The sequence below is a fragment of the Amblyraja radiata genome, chromosome 18 (assembly GCF_010909765.2).
Source record: "Amblyraja radiata isolate CabotCenter1 chromosome 18, sAmbRad1.1.pri, whole genome shotgun sequence".
Taxonomy (NCBI): domain Eukaryota; kingdom Metazoa; phylum Chordata; class Chondrichthyes; order Rajiformes; family Rajidae; genus Amblyraja; species Amblyraja radiata.
In genome coordinates this window covers 10,978,003-10,992,085 of record NC_045973.1, presented here as the reverse complement: position 1 = coordinate 10,992,085, position 14,083 = coordinate 10,978,003, and the positions used below count along the sequence as shown (strand labels likewise).

The 14,083-nt window shown below is 42.2% G+C and overlaps 1 protein-coding gene across 8 annotated transcripts in view; it reads left to right on the top strand.

Moving 5' to 3' along the window:
• Window positions 1–14,083, top strand: part of foxp1 (forkhead box P1) — a 486,565-nt gene that overhangs the window by 171,140 nt on the left and 301,342 nt on the right. Inside the window, exons 1-2 of one of the 8 annotated variants that reach the window (XM_033036705.1) lie at window positions 2,155–2,165; window positions 13,061–13,063. The exons of the other annotated variants lie outside the window; for them this stretch is intronic. The gene's annotated coding sequence lies outside the window, so the exon portion shown is untranslated. Of the gene's footprint in view, window positions 1–2,154; window positions 2,166–13,060; window positions 13,064–14,083 lie in introns of those variants that run through there. 8 annotated transcript variants of the gene reach the window in all.

The window sequence follows — 14,083 nt, the reverse complement described above, 5'->3', positions numbered from 1 at the left end:
AAAATTCATCCAACATTCTCAGAGGCTATACAAACATTCAAACCCCCACCCTTGCCACTCATGTGGCCCACTAGCGTGGAATCCCTTCCCTTATTTTGAGGGGCGTCTCCACCAGACCCTGCCCCCCATGTCCAGCAGCAGAAGTGTCCTTAGACTGTGGTCACGGATATCAGGCTGCTGCACAGAGATGTGGTCTTTGATGGTACTTGCTGCCTTTTAGTGGCAGTGCTTCTCAGAGATCCCTTTGAGGGGGGGGGGAGGTCAATATGATGGACCTGGCAGCGTCCACCACTTTCTGAAACCTCCCTCGTTCTTAGACGCTCGGGTTACGGAACCAGGCCGTGATGCCACCAGTCAGTTTTCTCTCTACCGTACATGTGTGAAGGTTTGAAAAAGTATTCAGCGACATGCCCAACCTCCTCAATCTTCTGTGGAAAGATTGTTGTGAGTGTGTGGAATTCTCTGCCTCGGAGGGCGGTGGAGGCTGGTTCTCTGGATGCTTTCAAGAGAGAGTTAGATAGAGCTCATAGGGATAGAGAGTTGTGAATTTGTGGAATGCCCTGCCACGGAGGGCAGTGGAGGCCAAGTCACGGGATGGATTTAAGAGAGAGTTAGATAGAGCTCAGCCATGATCACAATGAATGGCGGTGCTGGCTCGAAGGACCAAATGGCCTACTCCTGCACCTGTTGTCTATTGTCCATTGAAATTGAGGCATCGATGAGCCCTCTTTGTGGTGCAGGTTAAATTAGCGCTCCTCCCCGCTGGTTACAATAGATGTTCTGTAAGAATGGCAGACAGAGATACAAGAGACTGCAGATGCTAGATTCTGCAGTAAAAATCAAACTGCTGGAGGAACTCAGCGGGGCAGGCAGCATCCGTGGAGGCAAAGGGTTGTCGACGTTTCAGACCAGAACTCTGTATCAGGATTGGACTATAACTTGACTTGAGATACTTGTCTGATTTACGAAGTCTGTACTTCTCATTGAAGAATGAGCACTTTGTCAAGTACTGGGAGGCTCACAGCAATATTCCACTACACAGTCTTCCACTACAATAAAGGTTAATGTTTCGCTAAAAGGGAAAGGAAATAGAAAAAGGAAAAGGGCAAGTTGACAGGGAAAAATATGCAAGAAACGATTACATTTTGATGATATCATTAAATGCTGGACTGTGAAGTGTGTTTCAAACTTCCAAACAGTTTTGTTGAAATGTTTTAATTAATCATTTTAGTTTCACTGCCAGGTGTTGTGACACCATCTCAGTCTGCTTGCGCTGTATAATACATACACACGAGGCTGATTGTTAAACTTTATGTAGTTGTCCTGATTATTTAAAGATTCATGATTATGGATCTTGTGCAGAACTATCGTGTTGTACCCAGTTCATTGCCGAGAAAACAAAATCCTTGCAGAAATGTTCAGCAGGCTAAGGTGTAAAGAATGGGGATAAACATTCATCTGAAGTACTGGCCGGCCATCTTTCAAGGCAGACTAACAACCTGGTTTTGTCCCTGTTGTGTAGATGAAGATTCAGCAGCCTGAATGAAGAAGGGGTCTCGACCTGAAACGTCGCCCATTCCTTCCCTCCGGTGCGGCTGCCTGTCCCGCTGAATTACACCGGCATGTTGTGTAAACCTGCAGTTCCTTCCTCCACATGGAACAAAATGATTTTCCCCTTCCCCTTCCCTTCCGCCTGTCCCTGCCTCTTCCCACCCTTCTCCTTTCCCTTTCATCCTGCTCCCTCTCCACTCTTTCCTTCCTCCTTTCCTCACCTTGCCCTTTTCCCCCTCGACCTTTCCTCTTTTCCCACCATTTCCGCTGACCACTGTTCACCTTAGTACACTCCCCCATCAGAATATAAGCATCTTCAGTCTGCCATGCAGACGGTTAAAGCTGTTCTCCCATGCAGTGATTCATAGCAGATCCATGACCCTGCTCACCTCTATATATAATGGGATAAGCACCCTTTTATTTAAGGACCAATTATCCCCAATGTCTTACTTTCAATGAAGGAATCGTGAAAATAAATTACCTAGTTTATTCTCATTTGTCTGGGAAATATATGAAAAGATTAAGGCAATGATCAGTGGTTGGAAAATTACCCAGATGGCCCTGAACGAAATACCCTACATATTGCTTTGCATTGCAATGGTCAGAGGTGAGATGTTAATAGAGTTTGCATTCATACCTATGATAAAAGATAGGTTGTGACCAGTCCATTACTGCATTTGCTGTCATTCAACACATTTACCAGGGTTTATATAAAATTAATTCTCATTTCTTTGGTCCATAACAAAAAAAGTCTACCTAAGCCTTTGGTTAGATTTGCACAGAGTTTTTTACGTTTTACATCTGACATGCTGCTGAATGTGTAATTTTATGGAATGATAATAAGGAAAGCTTGGGCTTCTGGAGGCCAGGCTGAGCAGTGGAAGTGACAGTGTATTTCCTTAACCCATCATGTTAATGGTTTGGGAAATCAACGGTGCAAGGACTGAGATGAAGATGTGAACTTCGTTGCGTGAACTCATTGTTATATCCGTTGCAGAGGGAAAGAGAGAGAGAGAATGAAAGAGAAAAGTAAAGATTGGATGGGAAGAGAAGAGAAGTAAGAGGTAGAAAGGGAAGTAAAAACAAGTATCTTCTGAAAATAGTCAAAACCTGAAAGAATAAACTTCATACTTGTTTTAGTTCATTTTTAAAGTAGAAATTAATGAGTATTACATTCCTACATGGTTAAAGTTTAGATTTTGGAGATGCAGTGGACAAACTGGCCCTTGGGCCCACCGAGTCCGCGGCGACCAGCGATCGCACGAGTACACTACACACCAGGGACAATTTATAATTTACAGAAGCCAATTAAACTACAAACCCATACTTCTTAGGAATGTGGGAGGAAACCGGACTACCCAGAGAAAACCCACGTGGTCACAGGGAGAACGTACAAACTACGTACAGACAGCACCAGTAGTCCGACAGAATTTACAGTGTACAAAAAGCCAGAACTGCTGCTGTTGGTCTCGAGATTTAAAAGAGTGGTGTAATGGTAATGCAAGATTGCAGATCTACCTCTGTGACCAGTGCACAATGTGTCGCCAGGTTTGGGTGCCATCTTGGATCTCAAACTTTACTGAATGGAAAACATAAAGGTTAACTATTTATATTATAAACTCAGCTTTTTTTCCCCGCTATGGACATGACCTGGACACTTCCATCATCCTCCACTTGGTGTCCACAGCTCTGACGTGCATTTCACAGCTTTTCTTTGAGCTTCCTCATCAACCTTACAACTAAAGGGCATTGTAAACATTGGGGGTATCTGGGCAACCTCTATGATCTCATCCCCTTAGAAAGATATTTCTATCCCTTCCTCTTTTCTCTTCACAACTTCAAACTAGTGTTTTCTCCATATCCCAGTTCTGATGAAGCAGTTCTGACCTGCAGTGTTAATTCGGTTTCTCTTTCCACAGGTAATGTCATACCTTTATAATATTCTCATCACTGTCTTCTTTCTTTGTTTAAGCAATCAATGGCTAAACCATGGAAATGTAGAGATAAGGAACTGCAGATGCTGGCTTAACAAGGAAAAATACCCAATGTGTAAAAGGAACTGCAGATGTTAAACCGAAGATAGACACAAAAAGCTGGAGTAACACAGCGGGACAGTCTGAAGAAGGGTCTCGACCCGAAACGTTACCCGTTCCTTCTCTCCAGAGATGCTGCCTGTCCTGCTGAGTTACTCCAGCTTTTTGTGTCTATTTTTAAGAAAAAATACCCTTACAGTAATCAGTCAAAGAAGGGTCCTGACCTTAATCATCACCTATCCATGTTCTACAGAGATGCTGAATTACCCGCTGAGTTACTCCAATACTTTGTGTCTTTTCTTTCTATGAAAATGTAGCACATGTACACTTCTGATTCAGCAATAGTCAAACAAGATGATTGAGTGACGTGAATTATCCTCATATAACTGATCTCTGTTGTAGACACTTGGATACTGAAAGTATCTTCACAGGCCGGTTCCTTAAGCACCTACCGATGTCGAAGAGCAACAAAGAATTCTAGCTCAAATACATACATAGTTTTAGAGCGTCATGGTGGCGCATGTCTTACAGCGCCAGAGACCCCGATTCAATCCTGACTACGGGTGCTGTCTGTGAGGAGTTCTCCCTATGACCACGTGGGTTTTCTCCGAATGCTTCGATGTTTTCCCACATTCCAAAGACGTGCAGATTTGTAGGTAAATTGGCACCTGTAAATTGTCCCTAGCATGTCGGATGGCAAAAGTGGGATAACATAGAACTAGTGTACGGTGAACCATGGTCGGCGAGGGCTCGGTGAGCCGAAGGGCCTGTGTCCACACTGTATCTCTAAACTAAACTAAGCCCATTAACCACTGACAAACCTACAGTTTGTATTGTATTTAAATTAGATCTGTCTGGCTTGATGTGTTGAGGTTTACTGCTTTACATGTAAGCAAGGGTGGAATAAAGAGGGATGTGCATGAATGGATTGATAGATAGTATTAAAATAAGATACAAAAATGCCTGAGAAACTCAGCGGGTGAGGCAACATCTAAGGAGTGAAGGAATAGGTGACGTTCCGGGTCGAGACCCTTCTTCAGACTGAAACGTCGCCTATTCCTTCACCTCTTAGGTGCTGCCTCGCCCACTGAGTTACTCCAGCATTTTTGTGTCAACTTTTGATTTTTTTCCAGCATCTACAGTTCTTTCTTAAACATTAAAATACGATAGGTTATTATGATTATTCCTTCATAACGTTTCAGGAAAATTTTCTTCACCAAAAAATAATTATTTGTAGCCTTGTTTTCACTGGAATGACTCCTGGTCATACATGATTGCAACAAAAAGAAAGGGAGAAAATACAGTCTATAATTTGTACAGTTTAAACACCTTCAAGTAATGAGCTTTCAGAATGTTAATTGTCTGCTAATAGCTATATTATTTGCATAAGCTGAATGAAACAAAGCTTTGTCTGCTCAGATCTTTTCATTGTTGCCAGGCCTCTTCAGTTCTTGGCAAAACCACTTGCACATCAACTGATTAGGTAATAGGGCACCATCTAAGCAGCGACGTTCTACTTCCGACTCTTATTGTGCAAAATGTATTGATTGATATAAGAGCCCTCTAAGACATCGTAAACCTGAACAACATTGATGATTCTCCATGCAGGCCTTTATTGTCACAAGCTTAATTGATGGGCGGAGGGTGGGGACAGGAGTTAGATAGAGAGAAAAATATAATATTCCCGTTACATTATGCTTTGTAACTGCCTATTGTTAAGAGAATGACTATCCTGCATTTAAGGGATCTTGAATACAAGCTTGTTTCCACCTCTGTTCTTTCCATTTTACAGAGGTGACAAAATGGCCAAGCAGCATTTTTTATCTGGAGGTAGAATGAACGAGGTTGAATTTGTTTCACAGATTCTTTGAAGCGGTGATAAAATGTTTGTGTGTATCTTAGCAATTTTCTTTCAACCTGGTGCAAGTTGTCTTTTACTAAATCATCCTGCGGTAATGATGTCACAAATGAGTGCCATACTTTCTGGTGACAGTCACATCATTGACCACTGCAGTGTGACACGAAACTCGCTTGTGAAAATGGCAAGAAATGCCTGGAGCTCCAACAAAGATCATAAACATTTTAACTGTAGCACTCTATACTCTACTTACATTATATAACTTATGTGATAATATAAGATAGTAGGGCAACGTAACGTTAGTAAACCTAATTCCAGGGTTCAGATGACCTCCATATCTTCACTGTCATGGTTCATAATATCACCTGAACTCCTTGATTAAGTTAGAGTCTTGTAATGCACTGTAAAGTATCCATTATTCTTCAGGCCTGCTGTTTATCAGATTTCATACTGCTTCGCTGTTAAAGGATTTAAGAGTTGTCCAGATCCCCATCATCTTTCACTGTTGATCTGCTTCCACATTTGAAGTGTTTTTACCGTCGGTTTAACCACTGGCACTTCGGCGATCGGCAAAGTTTTCCAACCGACATTTTGGAGGCGACATGCGGGCGTGCTTGAAGGGCTTTGGGTTTGGAGAGATACAGCGCTGAAACTTCGGCTCACCGAATCCGTGCCGACCAGCGTCCACCCCGTACTATCCAACCCACTTATTTACAATTTTACGGGTTAACCGATTAAGCTGCAAACCTGTGCGTCTTTGGAGTGCGGGAGGAAACCGGAGAAAACCCGCACGATCACAGGGAGATCATACAAACTCCGTACAGACAGCACCCGTAGTCTGGATCGAACCCGGGTCTCTTGCGCTGTGAGGCAGCAACTCTACCGCTGTGAGGCAGCAACTCTACCGCTGTGCCCTTTGCAATTAGACTTGCAAAACATTTTAGACGTAAAATATTTTAGATGTCAAATATTCATTTAACCAACATGGAACAGGTTTTGAAATGTTTCACTACGCATGCATGGTGTGTAATTGAGGGAATCAGTGCCTTGCCTGAAAAAAACAACTGCTTTTGATCAGGATGTCTGTTTGCTTGTTTTATTTGCATTTAAATGGAGCATTTGTTGTAAAACAATTGAGGCAAAGAAATGGTTTACTGCCTTTACTAATATTGTAGATATAAAAAGTAGCATTGTATTCCTTGGTATGCATTTAACAAACCTACCCTTCTGCAAATATTTATTTTGGTAATGCTGACAATAGAATATTGTTTACTTTAAAAAAGAAGTATGTGGCTGTTGTTATTAGCTTTACTGAGAGTCTGAACAGGAGAGATAAGCAATTTCAATGCCACGTGCTATTAACCTGATAGTTGCTATTCTTTAATCTGTACTCCAAAGAGCCTGGTAGACTACCATTCATTAGAGCAGTATTGTCAGACAATAACCAGAGTTATATTGGAGGCAATGCACCAAGACACCGTGATGGCGCAGCAGTAAAGTTGCTGCCTTACAGCACGAGAGACCCGGGTTCGATCCTGACTATGGCTGCTGTCTGTGCGGAGTTTGTACGTTCTCCCCCTGACCAGCGTGGGTTTTCTCCGGGAGCTCCGGTTTCCTCCCATACTCCAACGACATACAGGTTTGCAGGTTAATTGGCTTGGTATGAATGTCAACTTGTCCCTTGTGTGTGTGTGTGGGACAGTGTTGAGTGTGCGGGAATTGTTGGTCGGCGGGGACTCGGTGGGCCGAAGGGCCTGTTCCCATGCTGTATCTCTAAACTAAACTAAACTAAATGAACCTGTATTTTCTCCCATACACTCAACTTGTGTACCTTTTAACTTGGAAGACCCCGGTAGACTATTCTTCATTAGAGTAGTATTGTCAGACAGTAACTAGAGTTATATTAGATACATACATCAAAGCACCTGCATTATTTTATTTATATTAAGCAGAATTTGCAGACAATTTGCTTGTATGAAGTGGGCGCTTGTCTGTGTGCAAGTGTAGGAGAGGTATTTGTATGTATATTGTCAGCAATATCTTCTGCAGTATCAGCTGTAGATTTGTTGAAGGCTCTCTTGCATCTCAGCTTGAAGGATGTGGGTTCATGTCCAGTGCTGGAGATATGACTACAGTTAGTTAAGCTGATGCTTTAGTGAGGGCCTGTACCCTTTGGGTGTACATGTTCCACCAGGTGCATGTGAAAGATTCCACAGCATTGATTTAAAGAAGAGCATGGGCGTTCTCTTGTGCCTTGGCTAATATTCATCTCTTAGTCACCATCACCAAGAATGGATTTGTGTTCATTACCACTTTGCTCCTTGTGTGAACTCACTGTGGGCAAATTTGCTGCCATGTTTCCTGCATTACAAGTGTCTACATTTCAGGAATATATCCACGGCAGTAGAGGCCTTGTCCCATCTTGAAGTTGTGAAAGGCGCTATATAAATACACGTCTATATATGATCTTTATGGTGCTGCATTTTAATTACATTCTTAGTTGGACTAAGAAACAAAACAAGTAGTTAAATTAGACACAAGGAACTGCAGTTGCTGGTTTACAAAAGAGACACAAAGTGCTGGCGTAACTCAGTGGGTCAGGCAGCATCTCGGAAGAACATGGATTTATTTTATTTCCAAAAATAAACTTTATTCAGAATAAAAAATATATACAAAACAAAAATTGTACAAAGTCTCTTCAGACATCTTAGCATGTAAACTTTCATTAGTGTCATACTCAGTAGTGGTCGGAAACTATCTTTAAATGAAACACTCTGGCCCCTCGTGGCCTCCTGGGGTGACATCCGTTCTCTTGTTGAGGGGTGTCCTCTCAATATCCAGCAGTCGAAGGACCCTAAATGGTGGTCCTCCCCCACAGAGCCTTGGCCTTGGCTGCACCGAGCTTCAGTGAGTCCCTCTGCATACGCACGTGTAGTCTGAAATGGACAATCATCTCGCAGAGTCCTGACCCAAACATCACTTACCATGTTCTCGAAGGATGCTGCCGAGCAACCAGTTTCAGGTAGATCGATGAGCGTCTTTCATCAAAGATCCTGATTTCCAAAAATAAACTTTATTCAGAATAATCTTCCAGCAGCACTTGATGTCCATCTCCGAACATCTCAGAAAATCAGAGTCCTCAGTTACAGAGCTGTTGAGGATGAATGGTGACCAGGGCCCTAACATCATTCTCCAAACATTCTTCGGAAATCCACACTCTGTGAAGAGGTGGGCAATCGTCTCCTCTCCGAACAGCTGTTCCGAGGGCAGCATATATAATGCGTAGGTGACGTGTCTGATCGGGAACGCTTCCTCAAACTGATTGTAGTTGGGGGAGGGGGGGAGAGGGGGGGGCGGCGGTAGAAAGGTGGCAGTGGGACAAAGCATGACAAGTGATAGGCAGCTATAGGTGAGTGGGGCCTTGATTGGCAGATGATTGGACAAAGATCTGAGATGAAAGTGTGATTGTGATGATGTGTGAAATCTGAAGCCAGAGATTCATAGGAAAGGGAAGGGGAGAAATGGGGGCATATCCAAGTGGGAGGAGGAAAAGGGGGGGGGGGAGTGAGGGAAGGCGATGTTTGTAGATTAGTTACTTAAAATTAGAGGATGCGATGTTCATACAAATGTTCATCCTTTTTCTCAAGAGATGCTGCCAGACCTGCTGTTGCTCCAGCACTTTGTGTCTACCTTCGTTGTAAACCAGCATCTGCAGTTCCTTGTTTCTACATTAATACCAACCAAACCTGGCTCATAACTTAGCATTATTATGAAATGACTGTCACTGGTTGTAACTGTGCCGGTAAGAGTTTCATTCAAAAACCCTTCTCGCATTTGTTCCATAAGTTTAAAAAGAAGGGGATTGCCAGGAGTATGGGAATACCACCACTTGCCAGTTCTCTCTACACCATCCACACACGCAAACAACGATTTTCACTGTATCTTGCTACATGTGACAACAATAAGCAATCCCAATGCCAATTTAAAAAAAAAACAAAATTAACTTTATTCAGATATACGAAACAAGAACTATGCAAAAATTCTTCCGACATTCTCAGTGGCTGTACATACATACATTAGCGTTGTAGTTGGTCGTGTTCACAGAACTATCATTATGCCCGGCACCCTTGCCACATGTGCCCCCCTGGGGTGATATCTCCTCCCTTGTTTCAGGGGCGTCTCCACCACACCCTGTCCCCCAATGTCCAGCAGCGGTAGGACCCTAGACTGTGGTCCACCCCCACAGAGCCTTGGCGTTGGCTGCACCGAGCTTCAGTGCGTCCCTCAGCACGTACTCCTGCAGTCTGGAGCAGGCCAGTCGGCAACAATCCCCGACCGACATCTCTCTCTGCTGGGAGGCCAACAAGGTTAGAGCAGACCAAAGAGTGTCTTTCCGAATGTGCCCCTGGGAACAGTCCATAAATCAGAGAGTCCTCTGTTACGGAGCTGTTTTTGCTATTGTTCATCTTCACTAGATCCATATTCTTGAACTTCCTAAGATAGACACAACTGAAGAAGGGTCTCGACCCGAAATGTCACCCACTCCTTCTCTCCAGAGATGCTGGCTGTTACTCCAGCTTTTTGTGTCTATCTTCGGTTTAAACCAGCACCTGCAGTTCCTTCCTACACATTCTTGAACATCCTACCCTGGCTCACCACCATCTTTAGGGGCATCTTGAGATACGCAATAATTTGCAGGTCTTGACTAATATTTACACATGTTCTTTTTGTGATAAATCTTTGATTTCCTTCATTACCCTTGTTTCCGTTTCCCTAACTTTGCCAATGTTATCTAGAATAGTTTACTTTACATGTGAAGTGGACTGAATGCATTTATAGTAAATTATATTTGATGTTATATTTGATGTTATTTGATGTTATCCTGTAGCTAGTTCAACAAATTTATCAGACAAATTCTCACTTTTTCCATTCTTAATTTTTTTCTCTTTTTTTTTAACCATCCACAATACTTTTAATGTTACTGTGTGCCTGTGGTTTGTGGCATTTAGGTTTTGAGTGGGAGGGGGCTGTTTTGTTTGGTGGATTGGTGGTAAAATGTCTAATGTCATTTCGCTGCAGCTGCCCACCATTCAAAGCAGACTTTTCTCTACTCAACAGCTTACATACGGACGGAGCAAGTCTGCTAAAATGACCCCATCTGCGGTCTGAATCCTTGCACTGTTTTTGACTTTTGACTATTACAGACGGCTGTAGGATTTCATCATCTGTTGGACAGCAATGAAGTGTATGAAACAAGTCAGCAACTCTGAATCCATCTGTTGTTATTATTTTCCACTGATAATTGGCTCCAACAATGGAATGCCTTATATCCCTTGCCTTTGAAATACTACACTGTTTATTTTCGAGGGGTCTTTCTCTGTCGCTCGCTTGAAAATGACATCGTTGACTCCTTGCATCAGTACGTGCCAGTCAGTATCCAAGACTTTGCAGCTGATTTTCTTCAGGGCTTCTATTCTGTGTTGTTTGTTTCAGTCTCTTAGCTCAGCTCCAGACTGCTTGGAAACACTGGCTGGAATGTAGCATTCACGTGTCTCGTGGCAGCCCCAGACAATATTTTCTTTTTAACGTATTGATAAAAACTTAAGGGGGCTCACGAAAAATGACGAGTGTTGGGACAAGATCAAAGAGTGATGGTAGAATGTCAGACAAGGGACAAACCAGCACAGAACTGCCTTGGAAAAGAATTTACATTAAGGCGAATGACAAACATGTCAGTGACTTTTCACCTCAAAGTGGGACAGGTAGATGGCTTAGCGAGCAGCTGATTGGAGCCAGTTGCTCATTTGCTGACTGTTTGTGTTTATGCAAAGGGGCCTCTTCCTGAATATTTAATCTAGAGCAAAGCAGTGGCTTTTGTTGTGTTTAGATCACATACCTTCAGTCCTTTATTACACTGCAGTCTAGTGGAGTTCATGTTGAATATTGAAGGAGTTAGTTGTTAAAAGCTCAGTGGCTTTTCAGTCCCTGGTGATTACGAGACAATCAAAATCTCTTTTAGCTTCATTCTTAGTGGGTAAGTGCAGTTACAGTTACATTTTTTTTAGTACATGTTTTTGTTTTGGAGAAAAACTTGAAAAAGAACATTTCAGAAGCTTAAAACTATAAACAGATTGCAGTTTCTGAATCATACTTGAGTAGTTCTCTAAGTTTAAAGTCTTAAGGAATGGAGATTGGTGTGCACTTGCATGCAGGTGGCTTCTAGGAATGTGTCAATGTATATGTCCAATGTGTTAAGTGTTATATTTGTACCTATTAAAAAAAATTCATGGGTAAACTAAACTGATTCATTGCCTTCCCATTGCTCTTGTATCATTTGCACTGAGGACCTTTGACTATCTATATCGTTCTTGAAGGAGACCCTTTTTGTGCACTCTATTTGAAAATCATAGCAGAGAGAAGTCTGAGGCAGTTAAGCCTCACCACTTAATATTGTCGTGCGACTGTGCTTCTTCAGCAAAATGACTGTAGTGTAACATGAAGGTTTTCTTGTGTGGAAATGGAATCTGCTCCTCATTGATATTAATAGCACACTAGAGATGCTAGTCTGCGATGCAGTCTAGAAACATGATATTGCAGAAGCGAGCTGGCAGAACTGCTGCCCTGTTGTTGGGGAGACCGTCATCCATAAAAATAGTCTTCACATAATGGCAGCAAGGGTTATCGGATTTGCATGGAACACTTTGTCACGGCCTACATCAGTTCTTCTTTTCTGGAACGGGCATCAACTGTTGTTTTATTCACTTTATATTTTCAGCTCCATAAGAAGAGCTTGTTTTTTTCAAAGGCTGCATTCAGAAATATGCAATGAGCCAAACTAGTATCCCGACTATTGATTCATTAATGGTATTGTATTCTGTCAATTGACGAAGATTATATAACCGATAACAGATGTGTTTAATGGCTTTGTGATAATAATTATTTGCATTGCTTTCATCTTTCGCACTCGAGGGGGTTGGGGTGGGGTGGGATGGGGGGGGGGGTTGGAGAGAGGTTCGTTGTTAACCATTGCATCGCACAATGCACCACATAGACAGCTTTAAATTACTTGCAGATGTAAATGTTTAAATGCCCAACAGCAAAGGTCAACAAAAAGACACACCCAGCAGCTATACTCCAATGGAATTGAGAAACAGACCAGTTTTTCAACCTTGTGTTCAGCTGGTGTTTCTCATAAGTGTATTTATAGCTGGAAAACTCATCAATTTTGTAAATCAGCTCATCTGAGCAAATTGAATGTAGCATGAAAACACTGAACGCTCTGCAAATACCAAGGTTAATTAATAATCCCCAGGCACATATCTTCATAAATGATACAACCGCTGGTAGACTGTTCAAGAAGAAAAAAAGCATTGCATTTTTTTAAATATTGTAGTCGTCGGGATAGGATAATTAAAATAGTTCCATAGTTCAATACTCACTGGTGTATGCGTCATGCAAACTCAGTTGCCGATCTGTGACTCAAGTAATAGTCGGTTCATTAATATGGTTTAGTGCGTGCTCTATGATTCCCGTGGATTTTGTGTGTGAATTTTAACAGATTTTTTTTTTCTTGGTGATTTTCAAATGTCATATATAATTTCCATGTTCTGACAAGTAGAAGGTATATTTGAATGGAGTCAAATACATTTTTCATGTTTTGGGTCATACGAGCATTAACTCTTAAAGTGCCAGTCCTGGGAAAGATCATTGGTTGAGCGTAGGTTACCAGTTTCTTTCTCCCACTTCAAAAAAAGATTTGCTTTCTCTGCTTTATCTGCATCCTTAAATTTAATTGTAAACATTAAATAAAAGCTTTAAAAAAAAATTATTGCCTCTCTGCTCCCGCGTCTCCTTACAAGCTTGTTGACATCATCAACCGTCACAGAAGCTTTGCATAGGAAGGAACTGCAGATGCTGGTTTAAACTGAAGGTAGACACAAAATGCTGGAGTAACTCAGCAGGACAGGCAGCATCTCTGGAGAGAAGGAAAGGGTGGCGTTTCGGGATGGAGACCCTTCTTCAGACGGGTCTCGACCCAAAACGACACCCATTCCTTCTCTCCAGAGATGCTGCCTGTCCCGCTGAGTTACTCCAGCTTTTTTGTGTCTGCCTACATACATACATAAGCTTTGCATCCAGGTTGAAAATCGAAGGTGTAGCTTAATTGTCGGGAGTTCCTCATTGTTCACGGGGATAAAATTATCTGCAGGTATGGTTCTCATACTATGTGGGTCTTGCAGTCTGTGTAAGATTCCAGTTTCTAATCAGACACAGGCCAGAATGGGTTTGTGATATCTGTTCCAGAGGTTTGGAGAATAAGTTAGCGCAGTTTAAGTGAAATAATCTCTCTCCACCTCCACATCTTCACCACTACAGACACACGTACACACTCACACACAATATGCTTGCATCTCAGTTGCATATTTGTTGCTCCTGTGTGGTGATCTGGTTTGCTACCTGAAATTATAGACCCAACAGATGTTCAGAGATTGACTCAAATGTCCCACATGGCACTACACTTAGCAAAGTGTCTGCACTGTTTGCTTTGTCAAATTCAGGGATCGTTTTGGAAGTTTTTGGCTTGTAGCTGAACCGGTGGCAATTATTAAAGCTACTGCTTGTATAACCACGTGGCTTTTAA